Genomic DNA, 17,837 nt, shown 5'->3' on the forward strand with positions numbered 1-17,837 from the left:
TCGTTTGCAGCTCCCGTCCGGCTTATATGTTACAGAATAGTGCATATTCATAGAACGCCTATACATATACATAGTCTACCCCCGCCTCCCCTCGCTTCTCATGGTAATCAGGTCTCCTCCCCTTGCGCCTGCGTATTGAGCTCCTTTGGCCTTGTTCGGTGGTCGCAGTTTTACAGGCGAGGGTCGCATGGATGAAGTATCTCCTCTTCCTCGCTGATGAACTTTTCACCCTGTCGCTCTGCACAGCCTCAGTTGTTCTCTGGGCCCTGGCCAAACCACCAGGCCAGTTTGTGCTAGAATCTAGGATGATTTGTTGCTGGAACATACAACTTCAAGAAAGGTGTTTTCTTAAGTCTTTTGGTATTATGGCAAAAGCATTAAATCAGTCTTAAAATTGCTACTTGCTATTAGGCAACCTTCTACTCCTTTTCCACAGATCAGCCACTTCCCTGAAATTTTACAGCACTTTCTAAGGCAAAGTCTGCCCAGACTGCACTGACCATGTGCTGACACGATACGCTTCATGTTCCATTGCCCACTGTTCTTAGCCATTGGTTTTCTTGACTGCTGTTCCCACAGAATAGTGATACACTTGGCCTCTGCCTGTGACTAACCCATGTTGCTACAGGGCTTCTTTTAACTGAAATACATAGCATATACTTTCTGTTTCGGAGCAACAGCCAAACATGTAGTAGAGAACTTATTTACAATGCACACAATGACAAACAGAAGGTTCGCCTAGGAGGCAGGTGAAAAAGAATTTCCGCAGATTTAAAAAACAGTTTTTAATTTACAGTGCACATTAAAGGATGCAAATCGAGCAATAGATTCAGCTGACTGTTCTTATAACTTAAAAACTTAAGTCATATTTCTCATTAGCTACACTATTTAAGGTTCATCTTAATTGAGTACACAGACTGCAAGATTAGAGGAAAAGTCTTGTCTCTGTTGGTGTAAATGGCCGTGTTTGCTGTGGCTTTAGTCAGTCAGGGTTATACCTGACTCCAGTGATTTAAGAAACATCAGACAGAAAATTTGTCCTTCATCACTGTAGCGATTCACCTGCTACAGGTTCTGCAGTTTTGTGGAAGGCAACTGCTAAAATATCCATTCAATTCCCCCAGAGCTCAGTGATGTTGTTCAACATTTCTGAAATACCTGTTAGATGAACCGTGACACTCACTACTTTCTGCCAGCAAAAAAAATGCAGTGGCTTTCAAAGGACTGCACACATGGAGAGTGTGAGCAGCAGCCTGCATGGCAGCAGGTCTGATCCATGCTGGACACTGACATTGTAAGGAAGTTTGTACAAAATGTGCCAGAATTTAAAGTCTTTTTGTAACGCTGCTTTCAACTATAAACCTGTCCCTGTGGCTACAATATTGGGTGGATTCACACTATGTTACCTTGGTTTTTTGGGTGAAATTACCTTAAAGCAGCTGAAACACATCAGAATAGGATATGAATTAAACCCAGACTAATTCTATAGAAAACTATCAGATTATCAGGTCTCAGGAAAATGATAAACAACATCACAACTGCTGTGAAGTGCACATCACATACAGCACCACACGCTGACACAGCCACTTCCTTCTGGGAGAAATCCAGCACAGATGCTGATAGCAGGGCACTGTTGCTCTGTATTAAAGGAAACTGAGCTGCCTACTGTGAAGTGTAATTCGGAGCAGTTTGCAGTGCTGATGTGTTGAAACTTCTAGAAACTCCGGTAGGAGAAAAAGCCAACTGTTGACAAACTAACATAATATGAATTAAACTAGGATGGGAAGCAAACTGATGATTTAAGCAATAGTTTTCCTAATATAATGTCATACAAATGCCCTAGAATATAAAGAGGAATCTGCTTTGCTTTCAGGAGCCAAAATCCGATGCTGTTAGTGTAAGAGGCAGCATTTATGTCTAAACTTAGAGGAAGAACATTCTTGCGTTTGACAATGCCTTTTTAAGGTCTTGCTGTCATTAAAAAAGACGAATAAAAGAAAGCTTTCAGAAAGTAGACAATGCTAGATTACTTTTTCTCTAGATTAACTCCCTTAGCCCTTTCAAGACACAGCTGCACAAATGAAGGGGCAAAGAGCAAAAGACTGACATGAAAGGCCAGCTGGGAAAATAGGGAGGAGAGGACAGAGGCCACCTTTTTTCGGTAATGGTGCTGAAACTGTGGCCTAAGATGTCTTGCTATTGAAAACATCAAGTCCTTTTAATCTTGTGCAACATATCCGAAATCAGCCAGAGGTAATGCTGACTATCCTTTAATTCATCCTGCATTATGCTTATGGAAGCTTAATTAAATTAGCTGTTTAGTGTGCACATGATCATTACAACTTACTGGACTCTCTGTTTAGAAAACAAAAATAATAAATTTCCTTTGGAAACGCATGCTTTCATCAGCTGCAGAGGTGATATTCAGAATAAAGGAATTTTTGGCAGATTTTTGACTATGGTTTCCCAGTCAGTTATGTAATTTAGAATTCCAAAAACATATATCAGTGCCCTGAAATTAACTGTGCAGGTCACTACCGTGTATGTTACAATGCACACTCCCTTTTCTCCAATATAGACCTCTGCACCTCCATCCCATAAGAGACAGATAGCTTTTCTCCTCCATCAGTGTAATACACATGCATTGCCATAACATCAAACCCAAATCCAAGATTTATTAAATATTCTGTTTTAGAAAACATTGAAACTCTCTTCCCATTTAATCATTGCATTCTTCTTATCTAGGATGAATATAACTTCCCAGCTTCCACTAGCCTGGAAATATTACTGGACAAGCCTCTAAGTAATTAGCTAGGGAGCAAACTTTCTTCTTCCATCAGCAATGTTAGTGAGGAAAAAAAAAGAAAAATCCTGCAATGCCAGCCTTCATGTACATTGCATGCCTTTTTGTGAGCTGCAGTGGTGGAAAAAGCTGCAAAATTTGTGGTGAATGTTTGTGTGTCAACTAGAATTAAGAAGAGAAGAAAAAACAGATGATTAGTTATGATTTTTACTATATGTCTCTGAGGTAAATCTAAGCAACACAAAATGAGAAGTGGAAACAAGGTGACTTCAAGGAACACACTGGGTTAGGAACTGCCAGAAGTGTTTTTCATTCGAGTATTGTTGGGATTCTAGAGGGCTTTCTGCGAAAGAATGGACATGTGAGCAATCCTGCGTGAGAACAAGACTGATAAGAGCCTCAGCCGAGCAAGGATGCGATAAGGACGTAACCCTGAATGAGGGGGGAGAAACTCGACGAGACAAACAACCCCCGGAAGGGGTTGGGACGGAAGAGGAAGTTACCCAAGGCAGGAAGCCTGGCAAGGCTGATGGGGCACTTTTATCCAATCATAAGAATGTTTAAAGCGCGGGCTAAGTTAACTGTCCAATCTTGTTACTCACGTGTGCGGGAGAACATTATAAAAGGGCTTTCTTAGTGGTAATAAACAGGCATTGCTTGATCACATTGGTCGTGTGCGTGCTCAGCTCTCCCGCAGAGTATGCTCACTTGTTTATGGCTCCTTCAATTCTGCAGGTCAAAGATTCCCAGAACCCTGTGAATCATACTTACTCTAAGTATTGTACATTCCTAAGTGACTACACATCTACAGCCTCTGCACTATTTGCTCTAGCTGGTGCTAAAGATTCCAGTCCTAGGTTAGCAGAAAAAGCAGGTATCTCCATAGAAACCTGCAGCTTGCTAAAACATGTTTGTTGGTGGCACAGAAATATCTGCTTCCCAAAGCCACTTAACAAGAACATACGTGCTCAATAATTACACACAACGTAATTTAAGAAAATATTGCAGACTGGTAAAATAGAAAGAAGAGTGCTGAATTTCCCTTTCTTTCCTGATGGTTTGTGGGAGCCCAGCACAGAGTACCAAGTGCTGGACATGTAACCTTCTGGATGATGCTGTTCTAACCAGCTGAAATAACCAAAGCTTTAATCAACAGTGCTGAAGGAGAGCTAACACACTTTGCTTATCATCTACATAGTTTTGGGCAGTTTGGAAACAAGTGTTTAATATTAAACAATTAATTTCTTTAAAACGGTCACACAAGAGATGTTCCCAGAGTCTTATTACTTGAATTTACAGGCAAGGTAAAGGACTTGACTCAGTCCCCTGGAGTCGCAGATGAAGACAGACACTGAAGACTCATCAAGGGAAGCTTTTCCTACTCTGTTTTGAATCACATAAAATACCTGCTGCTGCAAAAGAGCTCTCATGACACTTTGTTGATTTTACTTACCAACTCACACAGCAGATGCTACTGGTTTCCATTAGGACGGGACAGTGTCTCCTGTCACTAGACAGCACTCCTTCTGGCTGATTATAAATGAACGATGCTGATGGCCTCTGAAGGAAGGTTCGTTAGTCCTGTCTGTACAAGAGGAAAGTTTAACTCTTATTGAAAAGTGTTTTCTAGCATAGATGAACTGTGGTAGCAAAACAAATTTGCTTGGCTTGGGCTCCCCACTAAGTGCTTTTAGGGGCACATTCTCTTTACACTGAAGTCACAACCAAAACCCTATGGCATTCCAGGGACCAAGATTTAACTCTGTGTTCCTCATGCTTGTCCATTGTCAAGGAGAAAAGTCTGAGAAATGTGTTTCCCTCCTCAATGCCTACTCCGACATCTGAAAGAGTGAACACACCTCTTGATGTATTTGCTGGGTAGATGCCAATTTATCAGAGGTGCATAAACTCGGTCCCAAACTTATTCTTAATATAAATCAAGATAATGTGTATACTACAGCAGTCATGAAGTGGAAATTCAAACCTCAGAGGCAGGTTTTATTTCTTTATCACTGAAGCTGGAGACTGGAGGCAGTGAGAAACAAAGGAATTTTGTGAATACAGGATTTTGAACCATATTGAGTAATTAGGCACTCATCTTGTTCCTTACATTTCCTTAGCACAATAGCAGTATTTCCAGTACAGATATGTTTTGAAATGCCTCTAGAATGATCCAGCAGGATAATATCCCAGAGGAACAAATACAGGACAATCGTCAATAATTTTTTTCTTTACAGACTGACCATCAATTTGAGTGTACTGACATTCAAGAAACATTGGGTTTTGCGTAGCTGATTTTCAGTGATGTATTTCTAGAAGGAATTTGTAAGTCAGGGTTCATAAAAAGTAAGCACATTTTTTAAATAGTGTTTTTAAATAAAATACACGATTATTTTAGTTGAATTATGTAATTGACTTCTTTATGTATAATCATTGGAATAAAATAGCATTGACAAGGTCATATTTACAGCTTATGTGTATAATCATGACAATCCCATTCAGAACTGCTTTTTTGCTGGCTCTTCCAGAATATCTGCTGAAAAAGGACACCAAGCACAGAAAGTTATTTAGAAAGACGGAGATAATTTAGAGATATACTAGTTTGTCAACACTTCTCTATTTCAAAACTTAGAGAAATTCTGCAAGACAACATTTGTGCCGTCATCCTTGAAAAAAAGGACACTCTATATTAATCTCCACTTTAGTAGACTGAGAGCTCTTAGTGAGTAATTCCATTTTCCATAATTCAAGAAACATTTTTTTTTCCAAGACCTGTTTTCTTTCAAGTACAATGACAAAGTACTGGTACTGTAGCCTGTATAAATGTTCCTCATCGAGTACAAGGACCATGAGTCACTGGCTCTATTGTGTATACTTGTATAAATGATTCGGGCCTTGCTAAAGACTGTACCATCAAAGAGGAGCTAAAAGATTGTAAAAGAAGTACATCCTGCTCCAGAAGGGGCCAAAGGTTGGATGATTGTCTGAGAAGCATGAAGACAGCAAAAATCCGTGGTAACTGGGGGAAAGCCAAAGGCAACAGGGCAACACCACGATCACTGGCTCAATTTAAGACCAAAAGGCTTGCCCCCCACACCTGTAAGGAGCATGTGTGCTAATTTACGTAGCAAGTATGGCCAATTTAAATAAAACTAAGCAGTGAGGGACGAAGTCTTAAGAAACTAGCCAATGGTCATTACAGTAGATGTGTATTCATGTAGTTTGAAATACATAAATACACTGAAGTTCTTTAGTGTGGTGTGCTGGCTTTGTGGAATTACCACCTAGCACCCATCTTTGTGCAAATATGGAATAAACTGGTATCTCAGCTCTGTGTGTTAAGATTGGCCTTTGCACACCGGGTAACAAACCGTGTTTGAGGGACAACAATGCCAATTACACAGTGTATTCAATTAGTACAAGAGCAAGCATCTAGCCAAAGTTAAAGATACTATGTTTTGTATATGGGCTTCTTGAAACATAGGCCACATGACAGCAAGGTGAAGCTCTCTGAAATCCAGACTTAGCATATTTACTAAAACAGATAGCATACATGTGTGAAGCACTATACTAATCTCATCAGGATGATTCAGCAAATGGACTTCCTTTATTGGTTGTAAACAATAGATGAAGAAATTAATCTCCTAATTCCTCTTAATTCCTTTGGTGGGGCTAAGAATTCAGTCTAAAGAGTGACTTGTAGATGGTCTCTGTTCAGTGAGATAAAAGGTGTGACAAAAAGAAGAAAAAAATGAAATGAAGGAATGGAACACCACCTAAAAACTTTAGGGCCATCTGTGATTTCACAGTAGCATGAAGAGGAATGTAAATATGCCTTCTGAAAGAATAAAGACAGTTTGTCATGGTTTAGGCTGCTCACTCGCTTGTCCCTTCCCCACTGGGGATATATGAAGTGAGTGATGCACAATGCAATTGCTCACCACCTGGCACCCCATGCTCAGCCCCTTCCCAAGCCACGACCACCCCCAACACCCTTGGCCAGCCCCTCCAGTTACCTGCTGAGCATGACATGAGCATGCTGTCGAGTATCCATACTCCTGCAAAGAAGCCGTTGTTTCACATGCCCTCTGGGGCCATCTCCAAAAAGCTGAATACACTGCCCCAAAACATCACCTGCATCATGGTGCCCAGAAGTCAAACCACAGCTTCATAAAAGGCCAGTCAAAATGCAGAAAGCATGTGTCATGATAAGCTGTGTCCCATGCAGTATCAAATCACAGGCCAGTTTACCCTCCTGCTACTCACAAGCTCCAAAAGAGTCATCTGCAGACCAGACTCTCTTCCAGCATGCAGCACCAGCCTTACCCACTCCCTTGTTCTCTTGGCAGAGTCAAATAACCCAGCATGGAAAACTGGTCAAATAAGAGCAAGCTGTCTTGATGCACCTGCATCCTGACTTCATGGGTTATAACCCACACACGCAGCCCCACACCAGCTGAAAAAACAACAGAGGAGCACATATCCACCCCTTCATAAAGAAAGGAGGACTGGATGGAAATTTCTTTCTGAACCCATGCATGCAATCCTATGCCTGCCTAGCAACATGAAGGGCTTGGATATGCACACATTTCCTGCTCTGGTAGAGATATGGCAGTTCTGGTGATCCTTTCATCTGGATTTGAGCTGAGAAATCTTCCAGGAAGGTCAGCTTTCCCATGCCTCACCCACAGTTCAGCAAAGAGCAAAAGGAGATTCCAGTTGAATACGAATCTCCTTGGTCTTTTCATGACACAGTTGGGTTTGATGGGTTGGAGGTCTCCAGTTTCTGCCCATTTTGGTCCTGGCTGGAGAATGGGAGCAAATGTTGGAGGAGATGAGGCAGGGCACACTCAAGCACAGGCAGGAGCCGCCTCTTTGAAGAAAACCAGAGCAAGAAAATGCAGATGGCAAAGTCCAGGTCAGTCGACTTGAGACCCAGTTGCCTCAGGTCATAGAATCATAGAACAGTTTGGGTTGGAAGGGACATTTAAAAGTCATCTTGTCACCAAAACATTACAAAAGAACTTATCAACACCAATTTGATGTAGATAAGCAGATATTCCTTTATTAACAGCCCGGTGCTTAGGGGAGTTTTTTCGCCAAACGCACACCTAACTTGTGTAGCATGCTGATTATATAGGATACAGTCATACATATTAATCAAGTTCTCATACATAAACATGTTAACTCCAAGAACTCATGTTCTTATTCCCACCTCTTTCCGATCATGCACACTTGAGTTCTGAAATGAGATGGGGGGCTGCTTCTGTGACCACCATGGACTACTGAAATAAAAGAGAGACCCTCCAATGACCCCGACCCAAGGATTTTTGGCTCACATTGCAACTTTAACATGCTTCGAGGCCCTTTCACAATATAACTTCTAGAACACCTAGTCTACAGGGCAATAAATCATCCTTATCAAACAGTCTAACAATGGTACCTCATCACAAGTCTTGTTCTTTGTATAGAAATATAGTTAATGCTTATAACTAGTCTACATGGCCTTAGCCTGGGACTTTACAAAGAAAATTGTAGCAGCATAACTAGTTGTATAGTGACTCTAAATCATTCCTTAATTAAATACAGATGATTAAAATCAGCTCAAATTGATAACAAAACAGTAACAATTTAGTCCAACCCTGTGATGTGAACAGGGACATCTTCAACTGGATCAGAGCCCTGTTACACCTGACATTTGATGATTTGAATGAGGTGGCATGTTCCTGATTCTTAGGAAATGTTGAAGTGGAAAAAATGCCTCTGTGGTGCTTTCTTGAGCCATGGTGTGTCCCCTGCACCTGCACTCGTGCCTGTCTGCCCCCTCGCAAGCTCTTCAGGCGCGGAAGTGCTCCCAACCACTGCCCCTCCGATGGGTCCGGCACCGGGAAAGGTGCCACTGGTGCTGCTGTACCTCCACGCAACAGAGTACGGCAAAGCCTCTCAGCCTCTCTCCTAGCACCCCCAGGGCCGGTGCCCCCCTGAAAGGCCACCGTGGTGCTCAGGGTGGGTGCACAGGCAGGACAGGCTCAGGCATTTTTACCTTCATAGGTGTTGATCTCCCTTTTCTTTAGATGGAAAGGGCAGCTTTGGAAGGTGAAACGCTCCTCGCTGCCCGCAGGACAGCCCCACACCGTCCAGTGCCCTCCGCTCCTCCCACCCCCTGTGGAAGGGACGCGCAGTGAGTGGGAGAGCGGGGCAGGGCAGGAGGGAGTGCCGGCACTTCCTGGGGCCAGCTTGCCCAGCAGAGAGCGGGGGAATGGCTGTTGTTTGTCCCGGAAGGGGGCTGACAAGGCAGAAGAAAGGCTCGGGGGGTGTCTGGAAGCCAAGCAGAGGGTGCCTTTGTGTCTGCCCATTGGTGTCTCGGCTCCCCGTTCCCTTTGCACGGGCGGTGCATATCAGACGCGGGGCCGCTGAAGGAAGAAGCTTCTGCTGACAGGGCTGTGCCTTCCACAGTCTGGAGCTGCTAAATGAGGCCTTCAATTCATCTGTATTTACACCAGAGAACTTCAGAATTCCCCCCCAGCACTGCCTGCGTTGGGTTCCCCATGCCCTTTCCCTCCCTTGGTCAAGCCTCATGCCAGGTCTGGGCAAATGAGCTCTGCAGCTCTTGGTGACACCCGGAATGTTCACAGGGTGTCGGTGCTGGGGTCGGTGGCAGTGCCGAATCGGAACCACTGAACACCCCACACGCCCCGTGCTCCGAGCACACTGCTGCTCTGCTGTGGCAGATCTCTGGTGCCTTCTAGGGGAGAAGAGGGAGAAGAGGTGAGGCTGATCCCTCTGATCCCAGAGGCTCCTGCCACAAACCAAATGCCCTCTGTGTCTCCATCAGCACCCCGAAATCCTTCCACCGCAGCCTATGCACACAGGACAAACCCCCCCGGTCTCCGCACAGCTAGGAGGGAATGAAGCTCCAAGTTGCTGCCACTGAGTTAAAAAAAGAAAAAAAGAAGTTTTATTCTCTTTTCACTCTGCACATGTCAATGCCAGTGTCGGTGCTGGGGGTGGTGTCTGGGTCGGTGTGGATGCAGGTGACGGTGGCGTGTCAGTATCGGTGTTGCTGCAGGTGTTGGTGTTGGTGCAGGTATCGGTGCTGGTGTTGGAGGCGGTGTTGTTCACATTTTCAAACTTCAAAGTTGTTCCACTATAACCAGGTTCCTTCTATCTCCATTTATGTTCACATGAAGGTTCTTTTAATGCAAGAATTCAACGAGTCAGACTATTACTGAGACTTCAAAAGTGCAAAACATTTCAAGGTACTCACCCACCTTAAGGTGTACTTGCTTCCCGTCTCAGCCACTGCAAACCCTGCCTAGCGTAGCGTACCACTTTGGTCACGCTGCTGTTCAGCACCAGAGTGCACATCGCTGTGCTGAGTTCAGCAAAAAACTCTGGAAAAAGAGGAGGGAGGGAGAGAGGGAGAAAACATGTGGTTGGTTTCACACAACAGGCACATCTGACAGGTGAGGGGTCAGCGAGGAGCAGCAGCAGCACCCTGTCAGTCAGCAGATCCTGCTAAACACATCGTTAATGCAGAGACCTCAGAGATAGTCGAAGGCTGGGAAGCGTAACAAGCACAGAGGACAGGGCACGTGGGAGGAAAATGTACTCACACAAGCACACCCACACTGAAACGCTTCTCCAGGCTCTGACTTTGAAAGGACACTAAGACGCCACGGTAGGTGAGCAGGAGTTTGGGTGTTCACACTCCAGTCTCCCTACCATGTGCCTCCTCTAGGTTTTAAACGGGCCAAATTTGGTGTCTTTCTCAGCGATGGCTGGCAGCACACACTGCTGACACTGGGCTGGTCCCTTTACTTCATCCATCCTCAGACCCTGGAGACATCAGGAATTCTCAGCTGAACAGGTTTCAAAATCTTTACAGTTGGACAGGTGAGACATATCTGGTTTGGGTTGCTTGCAGTGGGGCACGTCAGACAGATTTAAGAGAGTCCTCCTCTCCTGACGCCAGCTCCAGGTCTGCACAGGTGGCTCCAACATCAGTCACAACTAACCACTTTCCATTAATTTTCGACTTCCCTCTTTAAGGGAACTCAATAGCTGAAGGCCACTGCTCTTTCCTCCTCCTCTTATACCCTACAAATTGCATAAAAGAATTAAGAATCTGGCTTTTTTTTTTTTTTCCTTTGATGTACTTGCTCTCTGTACCTCTGAGCATCTGTACCTTAAACGCTGACTATCAACAAGCTCCAGTTCTGAAACTCCTCCACCATCCAGAACAGCAACAACAACTGCCAAGCCCACCAGAGTATTTACTATTTTCCCTCACAGATCCACTCCCCTGGGAGTATTTGCTAGCCAGGTTTTGTCCTTCTCAGTGACAGTCTTTTATCAGCTTTTGGAGGATATAAACCAAAACATTACACACGCATTGCTGCTGCAAGCACAGATTTGCTCAGAGGACACCCAGCAACTGAAGTTACTCTCTTCAAAGGAGACTTGCAAAACCTTCTGAATTTCAGCAGCTGCCTCAGCATGAGGATTTTTACAGCGCTCTCACAATTCAGCCAGGCTCATCGTGCTTATTTTCTTGTGCCAGCCTGCCAACGGATGGTGGAAATACATCCTGTCGCCCACAGCAGCTCACAGAAGTTTTGCTTTTAAAGCACTCTAGGGCTTTGGCTTATTCACCACTGCTTGTGCCACAGAAGATCACAACATTTTGAACAACAAAACTGTAAAATCCAAAAAGCAGCATCAATTTTAGGAAATGCTACGGGCAAAAACTGGTCATGCGTCCAGCAGGGCCTCCAATGCAAGAGCTGCTCAGCTTCTCTGTTATGGAGAGAAGCCAGCTTCACCATTTTCAGGGATAAAATACCTACAAGTTTGACAAACCAACTAAAACACAAGGCTACAGGCCAAAAACCTGTTTTTACAGAAGGGGAACCAACTCAGAAAAGCTAAGTGCCCCCGAGGGAAAAACAAATGGCACAAAACCTCTTATGCCTCTCATGTTGCCATGAAGCATGTTGTCTGGTTCCCTGCACTTGATACCCTCATCCCTTAGCTCTTAAGACCTCTGAGGATGCCAAGACAACTTCTGAATTGGAACGCTCATCAATTTAGCACCACCGAGTGTCTCTGCCAATAACCTGCCAATGTGCCACAGCTGTCTGCTTCAACATACGGACGCTTTGATCTTTGGGTATGGTGTTTGCTACACTGAGTGTTAGGATTAAAGAAAGTACATACACAAAACCACAACACATGTGACCGAAAAGCCAGAGGGCAAAAACTTACCCGTGTTCTTCCTGGCCAGTGCATCGGCTTTTTCCCAAATATCACAGGCATAGAGGATATAGGAAGTGATGTTGATGTAGGCAGAGGTGATGTTTGGGATGTTGTAGGGAACAGTGACTGAAAAGCGAATGCTGTTCCCACTGTAGCTGCCAGCATAAGTCATGCCTGTGCTTCTGCAGGAGAAAGAAATAACGTCATGAGTGTTTAACTTCAGAGTGAAAGGCATCAGACTATTTTATGCCAGGAGCTATTTGGTATCATGCAGGCCTGCAGGATGGAGTGGAGTGTTGAAAATTGAGATGTGTTCAGAAAATGTCCTTCAAGTGCAAGGCCAAGGTTTTTGAAGCAATTTGTGACTCAAAGGACTCCTCTTGGCAAAAGAAAATATGTGATCAAACATCAGAAAGGGCCACCCGTCCACCTCCCAACATCTATACCCACTTGTGGAAACCTTCACCAGATTATCTGAATGCTTTTTCCAAACGACTGCCATGTCAGACACGCTGCAGCTCCCCGCTGATGGAGGCTGGAGTTTTCTGAGAGATGGTCACAGCAGCCAGGTCAGCCTACACACACTTCTTTATAGCCCTAGGGAAGGTGAATGTGGACAGCTGCCTGCCTTCCAACACAGGCTGGCTTCATCACATCATTTCTTCACCCAGCCCAGTTTTAGTCACTGGTAGGAGAGGGCTTCCACCGCTGCTCTGAGGAGATCGTTGACTTCCCAGTAAACTGTACCGTGCGAGATGGCAGAAAAATAACTGGAATTTCAGCATCACTTAAAAACCAACCAAGCGTCTCTCAACCACAGAGTTAAAAGGGACAGGCGTGGAGCTGGGTAGCTCTCTGCCAAATGCAATTGCCACCACACACAGAAAAACACTTTCTTACTCCCTGTCATTCAAACAGGGCAAACACCGTTACATGACAGCTTGATTTTGACTTTTGCTGCCACATACACAGCACCACTGCTGCAGGTACACAGGAAGGAGAAAATGCTCAACAACTCAGAAATTAGAAATGCAGATTCTTTTTCTTACGTGGTGACTGAGCCAAAGAAAACACTATGAAAGCTCTGATACCACAGGGTGAAGGCATAACTCTGGATCCCATAACAAAAAAAACCCTTTCCAAGGAGAAAAGACAGGAAGGAGAAAGCAGAAATACTTCTGCCCCTAACGGTAGGATTTCAGGGGGCAAGAAAGAGCGAGTGGTGAGGCACTCTCAAATGCAGCTTGCAACTCAAACATTCAGGCTCCTGTTTTCACTCACACCTTCGTAGAAACATGACAACTTACGTATTTTTAAATCTTACCTTGCAGCACATGGAGAATGTAATTGTGTTGATCTAGACGAGCTCTGCAGCAAGGAACAGAACTCTTGTTAGGTTTGTGCTATTCAGGCAACAACAGTAAGTCCCACAGCCATTCAGCTGGCAGCTCAGTAACACATGTGCCCTACCTTGAAGTGGTCATTCAGGATCCTGGAGTACTTCATGGCAGCATCTTTTTTGTAACGGAACATTGCCATATGCAGAAGGGACTGGCAGCGCATGCTGTGAACAGAAACATACCCAAGCATCAGTGCTGAATCTGGCTGCTGCCTGCTCAGCAGTCATCAGCCTTGTGGGACAGAGGCAGGCACACATCAGCTGTACTGCAGTGGCAAGAAAGCTGTGAATGACTCCTCCCCAGATCAGCTTAAAAAGAGACTCTTTAAAAACATCCCAAAGGAAAAAACCAACCGAGGAAGGGCCGTTCCTGGTCTTTTATATAAACAGGTGCCCAACCTCCCGTAGGTGTCACAGACTGAGTCTGTCCAGAAGACCCTTTGCTATGTTCAGCTACAGCTTCAGTTACGCGGCTCAAACATGGGCAGCCAAATCGCATTCTTTCACCTTTGGAGAAAGCCCTTACATGCTCTCCAGTTACCAGCAGATAAAATTTTAGAGCCTGTGCCTTCATCCCGGAAAGTAATGGATCTATCAAATCTAAAAACGGAATATGAAGGCACAGAAAAACAGTTACGCACCATAATACAGCACAGATTTTGTCCTGTGAAGATGCTGTGGAGTCTGTAAAGGATTTCAGTCTCATTGTGAATCTAAGGAAACAAAATGAACAGAATCTTGTCAGCCATCAGTGCTCTGAAGTCCCACTGTTTATGAAAAATCAGCGCATGCCTTTATCTCAAACACCAGTCCAAAAGTCAGGAAACCTGCCCCGAGTTCTTAGCGCTGGCACCGAGTGGTTTGTACGATCTTGAGCAGAGGTCTGTGTCTCCAAATGCCTTGTTTCCCAGGCAGCAGGAACAGATGTGGCCCCTTATGTGACTCACTCTCCTCTTACACTGATTAATGGGCAACATCTCTACAAGTAGAAGCCCTCCATGGGCCACCTCTAGGCCTGGGGACCAGAAGAGGTGCCCCTGCTACTGAAGGTGAAATATTAATTCAAGTGTTTCTGGACAAGACAGACATCTTAGTGGAAGTGTTCCTTCTGGCAAAAAACAAGCAAGCCAATCTCCTTTTTGAAAACAAAGCAACAACAGCATCTTGGAAGTAGAGTCCATCAAGTCCATCAAGCAAAAACTCTTCTTCAGCATACAGTAGAGTTGCTTTGCTCTTCTTAACTGAAATACTACTGAGCTCACATGCAAAAGCAACACCAGATTTGGATAAAATAAAACCTCCTTCATGTCTTTGACTGTCATAACCAGTGTCCTCTGGGGTACCTCAGCTGCATGGCTCAGGTGCCAAGGAGGACACAGTGCCTCCTTCTGATCAGCAGTGCTGAAACATGTCAAAGGATTTGTCTCTGGTGCCTCACCATGGGCTGTCATCTCATGCTTGTGCAGCAGCCCGAGCTCTGCTCCATGGGGGGAATCCAGAGCTGCCAGTTGCAAACAACAGCACAACTACCCTTCCACTCCAAACACGCTGCCTGACCACCACACTGTGAAAACCGCTTGCTTGAGGAGATCTATGGTGCCGCTGAACATGCTGGAAGCTGATTTTGGTTCTCTTGGGTCCGATTCCAAGGCAATCCTGTATTCGATGATGGAAAGGGCAGCATCTAAGTACTGGAAAGCCCTCCCATTCCTGTCGGTCTGCTGAGAAGAAAATTCTCCTGTTCAGACTAAAACAAAAACTACTTCTGTCAAGCGTACCTGAATTCTTTCTTCTGCCTGGATAGGCAGGAGTTGAGGAAAGAAAAAGATAGAAGTCAGGCCTCTGTGTGATAATTAAAGGGTTCTCAGCAGAACCCCTAATGTGGTCCCAGTCGTCAGCTCTGTGTGCTCTGGCTAGTTGTATCTCTCCCTCAATGTTTTCCTTGAGTAATTTATTACTTTCAGATGTTTTGGATATGATCATCTGGACTTGGAGGCCTGCCTCAGGAGAGGGAGATGAGGTTTGCCCACTGCAGTATTTCGTCACTTCATTTTCACAGGTAAATGACAAGTGGCAAATGCACATTATTTGAGCGAACCATAATTAGCAACATAAGATGTTCCTTCACACACGCTCTTAAACTGCCCATAGCGAGAAAGCCAGTGACATCTGCAACGGGCACTTGTAAGTCTTGTTCACCAGAAACACAATTACCATAAGAATGCTCACGCTTCAGAGTAAACTGTGTTGTAACTAGCTGTTGCACCTCTCTTCCAAGGACTTTGTGGTAGCTCTGCAAAGCAAACAGGCCTGCTGACCTCAGACAGCACCAGTTCTGAATCCTTTCTCTAGGCACATGCTCTAGATGTGTTTATAGCCAAGGGAAATATCTGAACACTTGGCAGATAAAGACAGCATCCCCACAGGTGACTCGAACATAGGCCAAGGGTGGAAGTCATGTTAGACAGTGAATCTTACCCCATGCAGGCGGGTATCGGCTCTGAATGCAAGAGCTGGTGAGCATTTCTAGCACAGAGCTGAGACTTACCATTGCATCAGCTTTGTGCTTCAGCCTCCTGACCTCTTCAGTGTAGTATTCCACCAGATACTGTCTGAACTGGGGACAGAGAGAGGAAAAACAGAGAAAAAGGGTAGGAGAATGATCAATTATACCTTCCTATTCAGAGGAAGTTAGGAGTCCAAACATCCTGTTTTGGTAAGCCTGTCACAGCCTTATCAAACACGCGTTACGATTATGATAATCATTAAATGAGTGTTGTCTGCATGTTCAGAAATGCGCAACAGCTGAATGCACAGATAAAATTGTTTTCATAAAAAATGTGTGTTAGAATAACATTTCAAACTAAAAAGCCACCAGAGGTTAGGCTACTATGAGGCCAGGTTTACTTCTTTGGCCCCACGGAAAGATCGTAGTGATGGGATCTCCTATCACTCCTCAAGTACAATCCCACGGACACATTTTGATTGAAACATACAGTAAACTTTGCAGTGCTAGACATTCATCTCAGAGCAAAAGAGCTTGCATTCAAGTTATTTGCTTACAAGAGAGATGGTCAGTCACCAAGGCTCCTCCTGTTGATGGGTCTGATACTTGAACCCTCAAGTCTTACTCACCAAGCATCACAGAAGATTTGGGGTTGGAAGGGACCCTTAGAAGTCATCTACAGCAACCCCCCTGCAGGAAGCAGGGACATCTTCAACTAGAGGGCAATTTCTCTTGCCATCCCCTGAAGCCTCTAAACTACCATGCAGAACAAGCCTGTGCTACTCCCCACAGAACCACTGCCACCTCCCAGATCACTGCGGGCAATCATCTGCTGGCAGGTTACCACCACTGCAGTTTGGAGAAGGGGAAATGACTCCTGCATCCCCGCAAGCAGGCAGTCCCCCACACTGTTTGCAATGCAAACAACGTATCATTACTTTGCACAGATTTGTTCCCTGAACCTGGTCCAAAAGAGCAGTGTAAATCCTTGCCTACCAGCTTAGAAGGAAAAGCAGGATGGGCACAACTGGCAATTAAATTTCTTGCAGCATGAACAGATTGTTTGAGCTATGTGTAATACACAGGCCAGAGCTTGCAGCAAGGTAAGCTGCAGGATGGACAAGTTGGTGTTTAAAACGGGAAGTCTTCATCCCCATCTCAGCTGTTGGAAATCAGGACAAATGCCACAATGCTTTTGCAGCAGTGTAAACCAAGTGTGGGGGGATGACCAGCCACTGAAACATCAGCTTATGCTTGAATAAGAACCATAATCCTCAGCATTAAGGAGAGAGAGGGTGACACCCAAGTATCACTTCACGTCTGCAACAAATACAAAGGCAAATCAATTACATTCTCACATCTGGTCGGTTCCAGGATACAAAGAGAAATCTGCAGCAGATGAAGTTTCAGAAAGCACATTAGGTGAGAAGCAAACTCACGACTATGAGGACAGGAGATACAGTTCTTTGCTTTAACCTCTTTAAGAAAGACTGGGTTTTATGCATCTTTCTGTCATCCCACCACTGTATACTCACTTCAATTTACTGGAGTCCTTCTTAGCTGAGGACTGCAATGACCTTGTTTCTTCTTCTAATTTCTGTTTCTTCCAACCAATATCCTTCTCCAGTTCCCTCTAACAAGAAGGAAAAATCCACAGCAGGGTTTAGTGATGGGTGTTACTATCAGTGACCCTGTTTCAGTTACAGTCTGCATTGATGGACAAGCAAACGGCAGGGTGCTGCTGCCCTCACCCCTAGGAGTAACACAGGTGACACTTGCAGAATTCGTTCGTCTTTGTGCAAGCAAGCAATCATGACTCTGTGGAAAGAAGTGACTTCACCCAGGAAAAGGCTGAGGTTGCACGGCGAAAG

At 44.7% G+C, this 17,837-nt stretch overlaps 2 long non-coding RNA genes across 2 annotated transcripts; both read right to left on the reverse strand.

Moving 5' to 3' along the window:
• Window positions 1-9,812: 9,812 nt before the first annotated feature.
• Window positions 9,813-12,178, reverse strand: LOC141973980 (uncharacterized). The gene is made up of 3 exons (XR_012635644.1): window positions 12,071-12,178; window positions 10,075-10,197; window positions 9,813-9,996 (listed from the first exon to the last, which is right to left on the reverse strand). It is a non-coding gene; the product is annotated as an uncharacterized LOC141973980 (long non-coding RNA).
• A 357-nt stretch (window positions 12,179-12,535) lies between these two features.
• LOC141973978 (uncharacterized) lies at window positions 12,536-13,649 on the reverse strand. Its single transcript, XR_012635643.1, has 3 exons — window positions 13,532-13,649; window positions 13,386-13,429; window positions 12,536-12,802 (listed from the first exon to the last, which is right to left on the reverse strand). It is a non-coding gene; the product is annotated as an uncharacterized LOC141973978 (long non-coding RNA).
• Window positions 13,650-17,837: the final 4,188 nt, after the last annotated feature.

Source organism: Athene noctua, chromosome Z (assembly GCF_965140245.1).
Source record: "Athene noctua chromosome Z, bAthNoc1.hap1.1, whole genome shotgun sequence".
In the NCBI taxonomy this organism is placed as follows: Eukaryota; Metazoa; Chordata; class Aves; order Strigiformes; family Strigidae; genus Athene; species Athene noctua.